Genomic DNA, 15906 nt, shown 5'->3' with positions numbered 1-15906 from the left:
TATTTTTGCAAAATTGCTTCCAAACAGACAATGCTTCTTACAAGACAAAAACTGAGTGCCTCATGACAAGTGCTAAAAATAGTTACTAACACGACACGGCTCCAGAGTCCCTGAAAATGGAAGCGGTTTCTCTGAAGGGAAATAAAGAGCTAGAGGTTCAGTCGTTTCCCCTAGGCTGCAGAGCGAATATGGAGTATGAGACAAACATTCCCTGCCACACGTTGCTGCAAGCGCTAGTGCACACACTGATCGTTGGTCCCACACCCAAAGTGGTTATCAGGCCAACTCCAGTGCCACCTACATTACCGGAGTGAAGTGATGAAGGAAGCAACCCAATTTCAATTACAGCATTTTCCAGGGCACTACATGTTTCAATTACAAAGGAGCAGCTGGGGCCTGAAGCACTCAAGACATCTCCCTTGTTACCATCCAAAATAGGTTTAATTAAGAACAGTCTGAAAAGCACCACTGATTCTGCCATGGATATGTATTCTAGATTATCCAGTGTAATTTGTCGCATGGAAATCACAAAGAAGTAAGGCTGCAAAGAAGAAGGGGGACAGAACCCTTAGATAAATACACCTCCAATGTGATTAAAACATGACTTAACATAATTACAAATAGATTTAAAAATGAAAGATCTAAAACATTGTTTTATTACTTAAAAACAAAAAGCCTTGCAGAGCATGTTTAGTAGCAGTTAGTGCAATACTTTTCAAGGACACGGTCTTGGCTATCATTTTCAGTTTACATTTGTCAAAATTGCTTGAGTTGAGGGTTGTAATGACTGCTTTGAAATCCCTTTAAAGCATTCAGCATGAACAGCACTGTAACATTTATCACTTTCCAGTGGCAGGACACCCACCCTACTGCTGTCAGGGAAACAATTTTTCACATTTAAGTTTTGAATTGCAACACCATTCACGTGCAGATGCATGATCCATAACAGAGTGAATCAAATCAGCCGGTCTCTTTGTGATTTAGTAGCCAAGAAAAACTATAGTTGCTAAGAACACCAATAATCAGTGCGATTTTAACACATAGTCCGCAGAAATCTAACTTGGGGAAAAAAACTAAAAACAATCAAACCTATTATGTTACTGCTGGGGGGAAAAGGCCATCAGCATCAAACAACTTTATTTAAATACTCTACTGGAACTTTGGCATAGGGCTTAACTGGTGTCATTTCATATATTTGTATATTCAGCAAACTTTGGTCCAAATCTAAACCTAATCACCACCGCTCTGAACTTACATACATAAGGTCCCCATTTTTGAATCCTATGTGCAGAAGTAACCATGTTTAGGATGTAAGAGATGGTTTTTAGAACCTTTTTCAGGGCTTCTCCTGTAGGAAAATGTGGGTTTAATCTCAATGCAGACATCCTGTATTATACACAGGCCAACTCAGAACCATACATTTTTCTGAAAATGATTAATGACCTAAAGGATACCGAAAACTATTTTTCTAAACTGTGATCTTGGTTCAAGTTTGATTGGCAAAGGTAACTGATTATAAAATATATGAATTTATGAGATAATTATTGTTTTGCTGGATGATATTGGAAATTGATATCTTCCAGCAATCTGTCTTTTATCTATGGGCAATTACCAACCTTGATGAAGATGATGGGCATGTTAGCCACCTTCCACCTGGCTAAAATGGAACATGCAATTAAGATCCCTAGACAGTTGAAACAATAGAAGCCACCACCTCAATCACAGGTGACATGGAAGGTCTGAGCAAGAACTCAGTCAGGGAGAATAACAGTTGTTCCTCTGAGAACTGATTCCGAAAGCAGGCCTGGAATATTAATTGGATTGAAGCTGTTTGTGTCTGTGTGTGCACGAGCAAGGCCAGCAGAAAGCCAGGGAACAGGTAGCATGGGCCTGAGAAGAAGCCAATAGAGAGATTTTGGGGCTGAGTCCTGGTTGGAAAGGCAGGTTTGGAACTGTGAGCCAGGAAACAGCCACCTGTTTATTTTGACTATGTTCAGAGAACAGGACTTGGTGTATATTCTTTATAAATAAACAAACAGGATGGCATCAAAGAAATACCCGAATCGTCCCAATTTCTCCTCCTAATGGAAGAACCCAGCAAGCCCCCAAGAACTTGCTAGCTACTAGGGGCAAAGAGGGACAAGATTATATTATATCTTATCATTTCTAAGATAACTGAATTATATATGTAACAATTAATTCAGTGCTTGTGAAGTGTGTCAGCCAGCGCTAGAAATTCAAGTCAACAATCTACAGAACAAGTACAGCCCAGCCAGCAACAATGCAAGCTTCTCACATACTGCTCCATCCGCTTGCCTGACCCCTTAACTGGAGGGACTATTTACTTCTAGAGGCAAACAGATAGTTCACTCTCCTGGCCCTCTTGACCAAGACAATTTACAGTGGTGTCCATTAGTGGTATCCGTGATGGCAGTTTTGTGATCCTTAGGAAGAGGATCACCAATTTCCATTGCACAGGCCACAGAGAAGGCAAACTGGACTATGTCCACTAAGAGTTCTTCAATCTAAAAACTGCACATCTAGCATACAAACTTTCAGGTATTTCGTGATTTCTTTTACCACATTTCTTCACTCTCCAGCAAAATGTTACCAGAAAAGTAATTTCTCTCTCCTAACTCTCCTACTACTACTACCACCGATTCTTGCAGTGAAATCTTAATTAGGGAAGGGTAAGAAAGTCAGAACAACTAAGCTATTCCAAGTCTAAAAAGTCCAACTAAAAGTCCAAACAAGAGATTCTGCCACTGCTCTCGGGTTAGTCTTCAGCCTGCTTTCTGGGCCACCTTAAGTCTTTCCTTCTTCACTTAAAGAGTTTCAGAGTGGTAGCCATGTTAGTCTCTATCAGCAAAAACAACGAGGAGTCCTTGTGGCACCTGTGAGACCTACAAATTTATTTGGGCATAAGCTTTCGTGGGCTAAAACCCACTTCATCAGATGTATGGAGTGAAAATATAGGAGCAAATATAAATACATAAAAGGATGGGGGCTGCTTTACCAAGTGTGAGGTCAGTCTAACGAGATAAATCAATTAACAGCAGGATAGCAAGGGAGGAAAAATCACTTTTGAATCACTGGTGATCTTCCAGGAAACACCATTCTAGCCACTATGGATGTAGAAGCCCTCTACACCAACATTCCACACAAAAATGGACTACAGGCCATCAGGAATAGCATCCCTGATACCATCACAGCAAACCTGGTGGCTGAACTTTGTGACTTTGTCCTCACCCACAACTATTTCACATTTGGGGACAATTTATACCTTCAAGTCAGCAGGACTGCTATGGGTACCCACATGGCCCCTCAGTATGCCAACATTTTTATGGCTGACTTAGAACAATGCTTCCTCAGCTCTCGTCCCCTTACACTCTCATAAATATAAAGGGAAGGGTAACCACCTTTGTGTATACAGTGCTATAAAATCCCTCCTGGCCAGAGGCAAAACCCTTTCACCTGTAAAGGGTTAAGAAGCTAAGGTAACCTCGCTGGCACCTGACCCAAAATGACCAATGAGGGGACAAGATACCTTCAAATCTGAAGGGGGGGGAGGGTGGGTAGAGGATTCTGTCTGTCTGTGTGATGCTTTTGCCGGGAACAGATCAGAAATGCAAGCCTTCCGACTCCTGTTAAGGTAGTAAGTAATCTAGCTAGAAAATGAGTTAGGTTTTCTTTTGTTTAATGGCTGGTAAAATAAGCTGTGCTGGAGGGAATGTATATTCCTGTTTTGTGTCTTTTTATAACTTAAGGTTTTGCCTAGAGGGAGTATCTATGTTTTGAATCCGATTACCCTGTAAGGTATTTACCATCCTGATTTTACAGAGGTGATTCTTTTATCTTTTCTTTAATTAAAATTCTTCTTTTAAGAACCTGATTGATTTTTCATTGTTCTTAAGATCCAAGGGTTTGGGTCTGTGTTCACCTGTACCAACTGGTGAGGATTCTTATCAAGCCTTCCCCAGGAAAGGAGGTGCAGGGCTTCGGGGCCTATTCTGGGGGGAGACGTCTCCAAGTGGTCTCTTTCCCTGTTCTTTGTTTAAAACGCTTGGTGGTGGCAGCATATGGTTAAAGGACAAGGCAAAGTTTGTACCTTGGGGAAGTTTTTAACCTAAGCTGGTAAAAATAAGCTTAGGGGGTCTTTCATGCAGGTCCCCACATCTGTACCCTAGAGTTCAGAGTGGGGAAGGAACCTTGACACACTCCTACTCTACATGCACTACATTGATGACATCTTCAACATCTGGACCCATGGGAAGGAGGCCCTTGAGAAATTCCACCAAGATTTCAACAATTTCCACCCTACCATCAACCTCAGCCTGGACCAGTCCACACAAGAGGTCTACTTCCCAGACACTACAGTGCTAATAAGTGATGGTTACATACCACCACCCTATACCGGCAACCTACTGACGCTATACTTACCTACATGCCTTCAGCTTCCATCCAGGACATATCACATGATCCATTGTCTACAGCCAAGCTCTAACATACAACCACATTTGCTCTGATCCCTCAGACAGAGACGAACACCTACAGAATCTCTATCAAGCATTCTTAAAAATACAATAGCCACCTGGTGAAGTGAAGAAACAGACTGACAGAGCCAGAAGGGTACCGAGAAGTCACCTATTACAAGACAGGCCCAACAAAGAAAAGTAACAGAATGCCATCAGCCATCACCTACAGCTCCCAACTAAAACCTCTCCAGTGCATCATCAAGGATCTACAACCTATCCTGAAGGATGATCCCTCACTATCACAGACCTTGGGAGACAGGCCAGTCCTCGCTTACAGACAGCCCCACAACGTGAAGCAAATACTCACCAGCAACTACACACCACATAACAAAACACACCAACCCGGGAACCAAACCCTGCTACAAACCCCGGTGCCAACTCTGTCCACATATCTATTCAAGGGACACCATCATAGGACCTAACCACGTCAGCCACACCATGAAGGACTCGTTCACCTGCACATCTACCAATGTGATATATGCCAACATGTGCCAGCAATGCCCCTCTGCCATGTACATTGGCCAAACCGGACAGTCTCTGTGCAAAAGAACAAATGGACACAAATCTGACATCAGGAATCATAACATTCAAGAACTAGTAGGAGAACACTTCAGTCTCTCTGGTCACTCAATCACAGACCTAAAAAGTGGCAATTCTACAACAACAAAAAACTTCAAAAACAGACTCCAACGTGAAGATGCAGAACTGGAATTAATTTGCAAACTGGATACCATCAGATTAGGCCTGAATAGAGACTGGGAGTGGTTGGGTCATTACAAAACCTAAACTTAATTTCCCCAATACTAATTTCTCCCTACTGTTACTCACACCTTCGTGTCAACTGTCTGTAATGGGCCACTCTCTTACCACTTCAAAAGTTATTTTTCCTCCTTGCCATCCTGCTGCTAATTGATTTATCTTGTTAGACTGACCTCACACTTGGTAAAGCAACCCCCATCCGTTCATGTATTTATACCTGCTCCTGTATTTTCACTCCATATATCTGATGAAGTGGATTGTAGCCCACAAAAGCTTATGCCCAAATAAATGTGTTGGTCTCAAAAGGTGCCACAAGGACTCCTTGTTGTTTTCACTAAGCCCTGGTCTACACTAGGACTTTAGGTCGAATTTAGCAGCGTTAAATCGATATAAACCTGCACCCGTCCACACAATGAAGCCCTTTATTTCGACTTAAAGGGCTCTTAAAATCGATTTCCTTACTCCACCCCTGACAAGTGGATTAGCGCTTAAATCGACGTTGCCGGCTCGAATTTGGGGTACTGTGGACACAATTCGATGGTATTGGCCTCCGGGAGCTATCCCAGAGTGCTCCATTATGACCGCTCTGGACAGCACTCTCAACTCAGATGCACTGGCCAGGTAGACAGGAAAAGAACCGCAAACTTTTGAATCTCATTTCCTGTTTGGCCAGCGTGGCAAGCTGCAGGTGACCATGCAGAGCTCATCAGCAGAGGTGACCATGATGGAGTCCCAGAATCGCAAAAGAGCTCCAGCATGGACCGAACGGGAGGTACGGGATCTGATCGCTGTTTGGGGAGAGGAATCCGTGCTATCAGAACTCCGTTCCAGTTTTCGAAATGCCAAAACCTTTGTGAAAATCTCCCAGGGCATGAAGGACAGAGGCCATAACAGGGACTCGAAGCAGTGCCGCGTGAAACTGAAGGAGCTGAGGCAAGCCTACCAGAAAACCAGAGAGGCGAACAGCCGCTCTGGGTCAGAGCCCCAAACATGCCGCTTCTATGATGAGCTGCATGCCATTTTAGGGGGTTCAGCCACCACTACCCCAGCCGTGTTGTTTGACTCCTTCAATGGAGATGGAGGCAATACGGAAGTAGGTTTTGGGGACAAAGAAGATGATGATGAGGAGGAGGTTGTAGATAGCTCACAGCAAGCAAGCGGAGAAACCGGTTTTCCCGACAGCCAGGAACTGTTTCTCACCCTAGACCTGGAGCCAGTACCCCCCGAACCCACCCAAGGCTGCCTCCTGGACCCAGCAGGCGGAGAAGGGACCTCTGGTGAGTGTACCTTTTAAAATGCTATACATGGTTTAAAAGCAAGCATGTGAAAGGATTACTTTGCCCTGGCATTTGCGGTTCTCCTAGATGTAGTCCTAAAGCCTTTGCAAAAGGTTTCTGGGGAGGGCAGCCTTATTGCGTCCTTCATGGTAGGACACTTTACCACTCCAGGCCAGTAACACGTACTCGGGAATCACTGTAGAACAAAGCATTGCAGTGTATGTTTGCTGGCATTCAAACAACATCCGTTCTTTATCTCTCTGTGTTATCCTCAGGAGAGTGAGATCTAATTCATGGTCACCTGGTTGAAATAGAGTGCTTTTCTTCAGGGGACACTCAGAGGAGCCCATTCCTGCTGGGCTGTTTGCCTGTGGCTAAACAGAAATGTTCCCCGCTGTTAGCCACAGGGAGGGGAGAAGGTTGAGGGGGTAGTCACGCGGTGGGAGGAGGCAAAATGCGATCTTGTAACGAAAGCACATGTGCTATGTATGTAATGTTAACAGCAAGGTTTACCCTAAAAGAGTGTAGCCACTGTTTTATAAAATGTGTCTTTTTAAATACCGCTGTCCCTTTTTTTTTCTCCACCAGCTGCATGTGTTTCAATGATCACAGGATCTTCTCCTTCCCAGAGGCTAGTGAAGCTTAGAAAGAAAAAAAAAACGCACTCGCGATGAAATGTTCTCCAAGCTCATGCTGTCCTCCCACACTGACAGAGCACAGACGAATGCGTGGAGGCAAATAATGTCAGAGTGCAGGAAAGCACAAAATGACCGGGAGGAGAGGTGGAGGGCTGAAGAGAGTAAGTGGCGGGCTGAAGACAGGGCTGAAGCTCAAATGTGGCGGCAGCGTGATGAGAGGAGGCAGGATTCAATGCTGAGGCTGCTGCAGGACCAAACCAGTATGCTCCAGTGTATGGTTGAGCTGCAGCAAAGGCAGCTGGAGCACAGACTGCCACTGCTGCCCCTCTGTAACCAACCGCCCTCCTCCCCAAGTTCCATAGTCTCCACACCCAGACGCCCAAGAACGCGGTGGGGGGGCCTCCGGACAACCAGCCACTCCACCACAGAGGATTGCCCAAAAAAAAGAAGGCTGGCATTCAATAAATTTTAAAGTTGTAAACTTTTAAAGTGCTGTGCTTAAAGTGCTGTGTGGCATTTTCCTTCCCTCCTCCACCACCCCTCCTGGGATACCTTGGTAGTCATCTCCCTATTTGTGTGATGAATGAATAACGAATGCATGACTGTGAAGCAGCAATGACTTTATTGCCTCTGCAAGCGGTGATTAAAGGGAGGAGGGGAGGGTGGTTAGCTTACAGGGAAGTAGAGTGAACCAAGGGGCGGGGGGTTTCATCAAGGAGAAACAAACAGAACTTTCACACCGTAGCCTGGCCAGTCATGAAACTGGTTTTCAAAGCTTCTCTGAAGAGTACCGCGCCCTCCTGTGCTCTTCTAACCGCCCTGGTGTCTGGCTGCGCGTAACCAGCAGCTAGGCGATTTGCCTCAACCTCCCACCCCGCCATAAACGTCTCCCCCTTACTCTCACAGATATTGTGGAGCACACAGCAAGCAGTAATAACAGCGGGAATATTGGTTTCGCTGAGGTCTAAGCGAGTCAGTAAACTGCGCCAGCGCGCCTTTAAACGTCCAAATGCACATTCTACCACCATTCTGCACTTGCTCAGCCTGTAGTTGAACAGCTCCTGACTACTGTCCAGGCTGCCTGTGTACGGCTTCATGAGCCATGGCATTAAGGGGTAGGCTGGGTCCCCAAGGATACACATAGGCATTTCAACATCCCCAACAGTTATTTTCTGGTCTGGGAATAAAGTCCCTTCCTGCAGCTTTTGAAACAGACCAGAGTTCCTGAAGATGCAAGCATCATGCACCTTTCCCGGCCATCCCACATTGATGTTGGTGAAACGTCCCTTGTGATCCACCAGAGCTTGCAGCACTATCGAAAAGTACCCCTTGCGGTTTATGTACTCAGCGGCTTGGTGCTCCGGTGCCAAGATAGGGATATGGGTTCCGTCTATAGCCCCACCACAGTTAGGGAATCCCATTGCAGCAAAGCCATCCACTATGACCTGCACATTTCCCAGGGTCACTACCCTTGATATCAGCAGATCTTTGATTGCGTGGGCTACTTGCATCACAGCAGCCCCCACAGTAGATTTGCCCACTCCAAATTGATTCCCAACTGACCGGTAGCTGTCTGGCGTTGCAAGCTTCCACAGGGCTATCGCCACTCGCTTCTCAACTGTGAGGGCTGCTCTCATCTTGGTATTCATGCGCTTCAGGGCAGGGGAAAGCAAGTCACAAAGTTCCATGAAAGTGCCCTTACGCATGCGAAAGTTTCACAGCCACTGGGAATCGTCCCAGACCTGCAACACTATGCGGTCCCACCAGTCTGTGCTTGTTTCCCGAGCCCAGAATCGGCGTTCCACAGCATGAACCTGCCCCATTAGCACCATGATGCATGCATTGTCAGGGCCCATGCTTTCAGAGAAATCTGTGTCCATGTCCTGATCACTCACGGGACCGCGCTGACGTCGCCTCCTCGCCCGGTATCGCTTTGCCAGGTTCTGGTGCTGCATATACTGCTGGATAATGCGTGTGGTGGTTAATGTGCTCCTAATTGCCAAAGTGAGCTAATCGGGCTCCATGCTTGCCGTGGTATGGCGTCTGCACAGGTAACTCAGGAAAAAAGGCGCGAAATGATTGTCTGCCTTTGCTTTCACGGGGGGAGGGAGGGAACGGGGGGCTGACGATATGTACCCAGAACCACCCGCGACAATGTTTTAGCCCCATCAGGCATTGGGATCTCAACCCAGAATTCCAATGGGCAGCGGAGACTGCGGGAACTGTGGGATAGCTACCCACAGTGCAACGCTCCGGAAGTCGACGCTTGCCTCGGTACTGTGGAAGCGCTCCGCCGAGTTAATGCACTTAATGCACTTAGAGCATTTTCTGTGGGGACACACACACTCGAATATATAAAACCGATTTCTAAAAAAACGACTTCTATAAATTCGACCTAATTTCGTAGTGTAGACATACCCTTAAAGAGTGTAATGGAATGTTAAACTGTAATATACATTCAGCCACTAGGTGGCACTGTGTGTAAAATGGCTTATTTAAAACAAACCTCAGCTATAGCTGGCAGAGTACTAAAGGATCTTATGATGAACACATCTGGTGTGTATAAGCAAGCTCTGTGAGCAGTCCATATCTGGCATAGAAGAACATCACATGGTGTCAGGAGTAAACTCAGAACAGAAATAGAAGGAAAACAGCATCAAAGGCTGCAGGATCTTAAACACCCCCCAAAGAACTTCAGCTTTGACAAACTTTCAGAATGGACAGACTGGGAATGTAATTTTTTGGGGTGCAAAATATTATTAAAGCAGTCAGGGAGTTCACTCATACTACAGACAATCAAGAGCCATTGTTCTGGGATCTATCACTTTTGATGACACAGAACCTGCCTCAAGAGTGAAACCGAATATTCACGGCAAGACTATTGACTTTAAAATTGACTCAGGAGCTGATATCACAGCCATCTCAGAAGGGACTTACAATCATTATCAACCCCTCCCTGAGCTGTAGTCACCTGACACAGCTCTGAATAGCCCTGGAGATTTTCTGAATTGCATGGGCTAGTTCACCACAGAAACAACTTACAAAGACAGAGTTTGTGTGATCAAAGGATCAAAGACCATCAACCTTCTCCAGTACAGTTTGACAGTCATGATGGGCCTACTGAGAAAGAAGGAAGAACTCAACGGAAGATTTGAGTATATTGGACTTTTGAAAGGAGATCCAGTACAAATCAATTTAGGAAACATAAGAACTGCCATACTGGGTCAGAACAAAGGTCCATCTAGCCCAGGGATGGCCAACCTGTGGCTCCAGAGCCACATGCAGCTCTTCAGAAGTAAATATGCGGCTCCTTGTACAGGCACCATCTCCGGGGCTGGAGCTACAGGTGCCAACTTTCCAATGGGCCAGGGGGTGCTCACTGCTCAACTCTTGCCTCTGCTACGGGGCCCTGCCCCCACTCCACCTCTTTCAGCCTCCTCCCCTGAGCCTGCAGTGCCCTCGCTCCTCCTCCGCCCGCCCCAGAGCTTCCTGCATGCCACAAAACAGCTGATCAGAAGGTGTGGGGAGGGAGGAGGAATCACTGATCTGCGGGGCTGCCAGTGGGCCGGAGGCGCTGGGAGCAGGGGTAGGCAGCTGATGGGGGGCTGCTGACTTATTACCGTGGCTCTTTGGCAATGTACATTGGTAAATTCTGGCTCCTTCTCAGGCTCAGGTTGGCCACCCCTATCTAGCCCATCATCCTGTCTTCCGACAGTGGCCAATGCCAGGTTCCCCAGAGGGAATGAACAGAACAGTAATCATCAAGTGATCCATCCCCTAGCCCATTCCCAGCTTCTGGCAAATAGAGGCTAGGGACACCATCCCTGCACATCCTGGCTAATAGCCACTGATGGACCTATCCTCCATGAATTTATCTAGTTCTTTTTTGAACCCTGTTATAGTCTTGGCCTTCACAACATCTTCTGGCAAAGAGCTCCACAGGCTGACTGTGTGTTGTGTGAATACTTCTTTTTGTTTGTTTTAAACCTGCTGCCAGTTAATTTCATTTGATGACCCCTAGTTCTTGTGTTATGAGAAGGAGTAAATAACACTTCCTTATTTACTTTCTCCACTCCAGTCATGATTTTATAGACCTCAATCATATCCCCCCTTAGTTGTCTCTTTTCCAAGTTGAAAAGTCCTAGTCTTATTAATCTCTCCACATACAGAAGCCATTCCATACCCCTAATCATTTTTGTTGCCCTTTTCTGATTTCAATATATCTTTTTGAGACAGGGCGACCACACCTGCACACTGTATTCAAGATGTGGGTGTACCATGGATTTATATAGAGAATATATGATATTTTCTGTCTTATTATCTATCCCTTTCCTAATGATTCCCAACACTCTGTTCACTTTTTTGACAATGTACAAACACCTCTACCAGAGAGACCTTAGAAGAAACTAGCTTCATATTTATACACATTCAAAGGACATCATCATTACCTGGTCATCATGGACTATTTTTCCAGCTATAACTTTCAATGTTATTGAGAAACCAAAGTGCACTTTTGCTCATTTTGATGTTCCAGAACAACTAGTGACAGAGAACAGACCACAATTCACTGCAGCAGAAGTTAAGTCATTCCAAATGAAATATGATTTTGATCATATTACCAGCAGCCCACATTACTCACAAGTAAAAGGACAGGCTGACAGAGCTATACATGCAGCCAAGAAAATCCTACAGGAGGAAGACTCATTTCTTGCTCTTCTGAGTTACAGATCAACACCAAAAGCAGTATGGATATAGTCCAGCACAACTCCTGATGGGAAGACAACTCAAAACCAAGATTCTCTTCCAAATTCAGAACAGATCTCCAAAGTGGCCAGTCATGAAAACAGTAGCAAAAATTGAATAAAAAGGAAAAAGAGCTTATGGACACTTGTACAACAGAAAATGCTGAGAGAATGGTCATGTCTAGAACCTGGTGACCATGCTCATGTCAAATTGGCTGGAGAAAGAGGATGGACAACTCCAGCTGTCATAAAGAATTCAGCACTTAGATCATATGTGGTCAAGACCGACAGTGGAGAGTTCAACAGAAACCATTTACATCTACAGTTTGATCCTCAGAAAGAACAATCAACAGATCAAACGCTACAGCTGGCAGATGCAGAACAAGACGCTGATGACTAAGATTCCAAACCAACCACTGCCAGTCATTCCAATTAATGGACAGCCAGATGACCAAGTTGTTACGTGTTTGTGTAATTAGAAAATGAGTGTGATTCAGAGACACTTAACTGACAGATCAGAACTTCAAAGACAGTGTGACAGTATAAATATTGTAAATGGCAGAAATGTAGAACTTAAAGGGGGAGATGTAATGGAATGCTAAACTGTATTATACTCACAGGCGCCAGCTTCCTCCTTGCCCCAAGGGTGCTCAGCCCCAGGCTCCACCCCCACTCCACCCCTTCCCCCAGACTACCACCCTGCAGCTTCCACCCCACTCCACCCCTTCCCCTACCTCCTCCCCCGAGCATGCCCCCCCTGTTCCTCTGCTTCCCCCCCCCCCCGGCAGCGCCTCCTGCCCACCACAGATCAGCTGATCATGGCAGGAGGGAAGCGCTGGGAGAGAGGGGGAGAAGTTGATTGGCGGGGCCACCGGCAGGCAGAGGCGTGGGGGGGGAGGGAGGGAGCTGGCTGCCGGTGAGTGCTGGGTACTTGCTATTTTTTTTCCATGAGTGTTCCAACCCTGGAACACCCACGGAGTTGGTGCCTATAATTACACTAAAAAGAAAAGGAGTACTTGTGGCACCTTAGAGACTAACCAGTTTATTTGAGCATAAATTACACTGTTCAGCCACTAAGTGGCACTGCATATAACAGACCTTATTTAAAATGAGCATCAGCCATACCTGGGAGAGCATTAAAGGGTTTTATGATGAACACATCTGGTGTGTATAAGCAAGCACTGTGACCCGTCCATATCTGGACAGAAGAACTTGACAAAGAGAGCTGATCCTTCCAGGCAGCTTCCCCTGGAGTCCCTCACACTGGAGTTCCCTGCTCTTGGCCCCCTATTACTGGACCCTGCAGAGCTTTGCCTTGCTCTTTTAGCTGAGCACTGCCTCGCAGGGCTTTCTCCCTGGAGACCCTTTTTCCTAGCAGCTTCTCCCTGCCTCCCCCCTCCCACAGGACTCAGGCAGCATCTCCCTGGGAACTCCCTGCTTCCTATTGACCCTACCCCCAGGGTCTCCCACAGGAGCCTAACCTGTTTCCTGTAGCTCCTCCCATGAGGTTTTTGTTGTTGGTGGTTGTTTAATGAGGCCCAGTTGTTCATCAGGCTGACCCGGTTAGTCCTGCTTCCTCAGGCTGGGAGGCAGCTAATTATGACACAGGTAGGGTTGGCCCCATTTACCCATACGGGGTCCAGTCATCCCTTGACAGTTTCATTTCAAAAATGTCAAAATGAAATATTTTGATTTTATTTTAGGGGTATTTTTGACCGAAAAAATTCAGTGAAACTGACATGAGATCACAAAATGCTTTGGTGATGCCACATCTGCATTTTTTGCCAAAACCAAAAAAGTTTCAGTGAAAATCTTTGCCCAGCTCTAGTTGTGAGCTTTGGAGTATTTGCTGTTCAGTACTCACAGAGCGTGAATTCACAGTCAGTTAAAGCAAATGATAGTGATTCTGCTCACTAGATAGCTGGCAAATCTGTTAAAATTAAAGACTAAAGCGAAAACTCATTTGCCTGCAAAAATGAATATTTCTAGGAGAGGAAGTCCAGTCTCCACACGTTCTTGTGATCAAAAAACCCCACCTTCTTGTGTGAAGTATTTAGTGAACAATCAAAGGCCACAGCGGTGAGCCAGTTCCATAGCTATTTGGAGTTTGTCCACAATAATTGGTGTTTGCGCTGTTCTGCCTGCTCTGATTGAATGCAAATGCTCTCAATAGCAGCAGAAGGGGCACGATTTTTTTGCAATAATTGCTTCTTTAAAACGGTATCTTTCCTCCTCCTTTCACCCCAAAACACTGAGCAACACAAAAATGCCATGGTGCAAATGCCGGTCTTTCCAACCGACCATCATAGTAAGGAACATTCATTCTCATTTCAATACAAATCGCTGAAAGCGCTTTCACCTTATTGCACTAAGGCTCATTTCCACCATTATATCAATGTCAGAGAAGGTGAAATGAACGCATTCCATCTTGGGAGTCCTTAAACACTTAAAAGCTGACAAGAACGGAAGTTCAGGATTAATAAACACAAAGAGGTTGTGTGTGTTCTGATAAGAGCATGAAATATGCAGTACTCTGCATCACGATCCATCCTGCAAGCATCAGGGGAAGTTTGACCTCTCAATGAACTATACATCAAAGAATCCCATAAAGAACTCAGGATACCTGCATGAAATATTTTAGCTGCACACATACATGAAAGCCTGCCTCCGCAGTCCTTACTCAGGAAAGGCTCCCACTGACTGCACTGTGAGTGTAGCTTTCTTTCCCTCATTCTGTTTCTTTATTCCCTTACCTCCTACCTTTTGTCTACGCCACTTTCTCCTCATTTCTCTCTATTGTTCTCCTCCGCCATCTCCTTTTACTTTGGAAGGCAACAGATGTTGTGGTATCATTCTCTATGATCCTTCTTGTTCTTTTCTTCCCCATGCACCACTCTCCAAACTCATTTTTCTCACCTTCTTCTCTTCCCAATCTTCCCCTCTTTCCTCCTCGTGGCCATTAAAAATTCCTTATTCTTCCTCCCAACCATATTTCAGCTCTTTCCCTCTCTCCCCCTTCCTCAGTCCTAACTGTCTGCTGTTCCCACAGTATTCTTGTCAGCAAGTTAAGGAAGTATGGGCTGGAAGAATGCACTATAAGGTGGGTAGAAAGCTGGCTAGATTGTCGGGCTCAACGGGTAGTTATCAATGGCTCCATGTCTAGTTGGCAGCCGGTATCAAGTGGAGTGCCCCAAGGGTCGGTCCTGGGGCCGGTTTTGTTCAATATCTTCATAAATGATCTGGAGGATGGTGTGGATTGCACTCTCAGCAAATTTGCGGATGATACTAAACTGGGAGGAGTGGTAGATACGCTGGAGGGGAGGGATAGGATACAGAAGGACCTAGACAAATTGGAGGATTGGGCCAAAAGAAATCTGATGAGGTTCAATAAGGATAAGTGCAGGGTCCTGCACTTAGGACGGAAGAACCCAATGCACAGCTACAGACTAGGGACCGAATGGCTAGGCAGCAGTTCTGCGGAAAAGGACCTAGGGGTGACAGTGGACAAGAAGCTGGATATGAGTCAGCAGTGTGCCCTTGTTGCCAAGAAGGCCAATGGCATTTTGGGATGTATAAGTAGGGGCATAGCGAGCAGATCGAGGGACGTGATCGTTCCCCTCTATTCGACATTGGTGAGGCCTCATCTGGAGTACTGTGTCCAGTTTTGGGCCCCACACTTCAAGAAGGATGTGGATAAATTGGAGAGAGTCCAGCGAAGTGCAACAAAAATGATTAGGGGTCTAGAACACATGACTTATGAGGAGAGGCTGAGGGAGCTGGGATTGTTTAGCCTGCAGAAGAGAAGAATGAGGGGGGATTTGATAGCTGCTTTCAACTACCTGAAAGGGGGTTCCAAAGAGGATGGCTCTAGACTGTTCTCAATGGTAGCAGATGACAGAACGAGGAGTAATGGTCTCAAGTTGCAGTGGGGGAGGTTTAGATTGGATATTAGGAA

At 45.8% G+C, this 15906-nt stretch overlaps 2 long non-coding RNA genes across 2 annotated transcripts in view; one reads left to right on the top strand and one right to left on the bottom strand.

Moving 5' to 3' along the window:
- The window catches only part of LOC125636916 (uncharacterized), a 269774-nt gene extending 262076 nt beyond the window's left edge, over window positions 1-7698 (top strand). Inside the window, exon 2 of the long non-coding RNA XR_012668281.1 lies at window positions 7160-7698. This is a non-coding gene — a long non-coding RNA (uncharacterized LOC125636916). The remainder of the gene's footprint in view (window positions 1-7159) is intronic.
- Window positions 1-15906, bottom strand: part of LOC142071997 (uncharacterized) — a 103921-nt gene that overhangs the window by 54831 nt on the left and 33184 nt on the right. The window lies entirely within an intron of this gene.

This window comes from Caretta caretta, chromosome 5 (genome assembly GCF_965140235.1).
Source record: "Caretta caretta isolate rCarCar2 chromosome 5, rCarCar1.hap1, whole genome shotgun sequence".
Classification (NCBI taxonomy): Eukaryota; Metazoa; Chordata; order Testudines; family Cheloniidae; genus Caretta; species Caretta caretta.
This window is presented reverse-complemented; position numbering and strand designations above follow the sequence as displayed.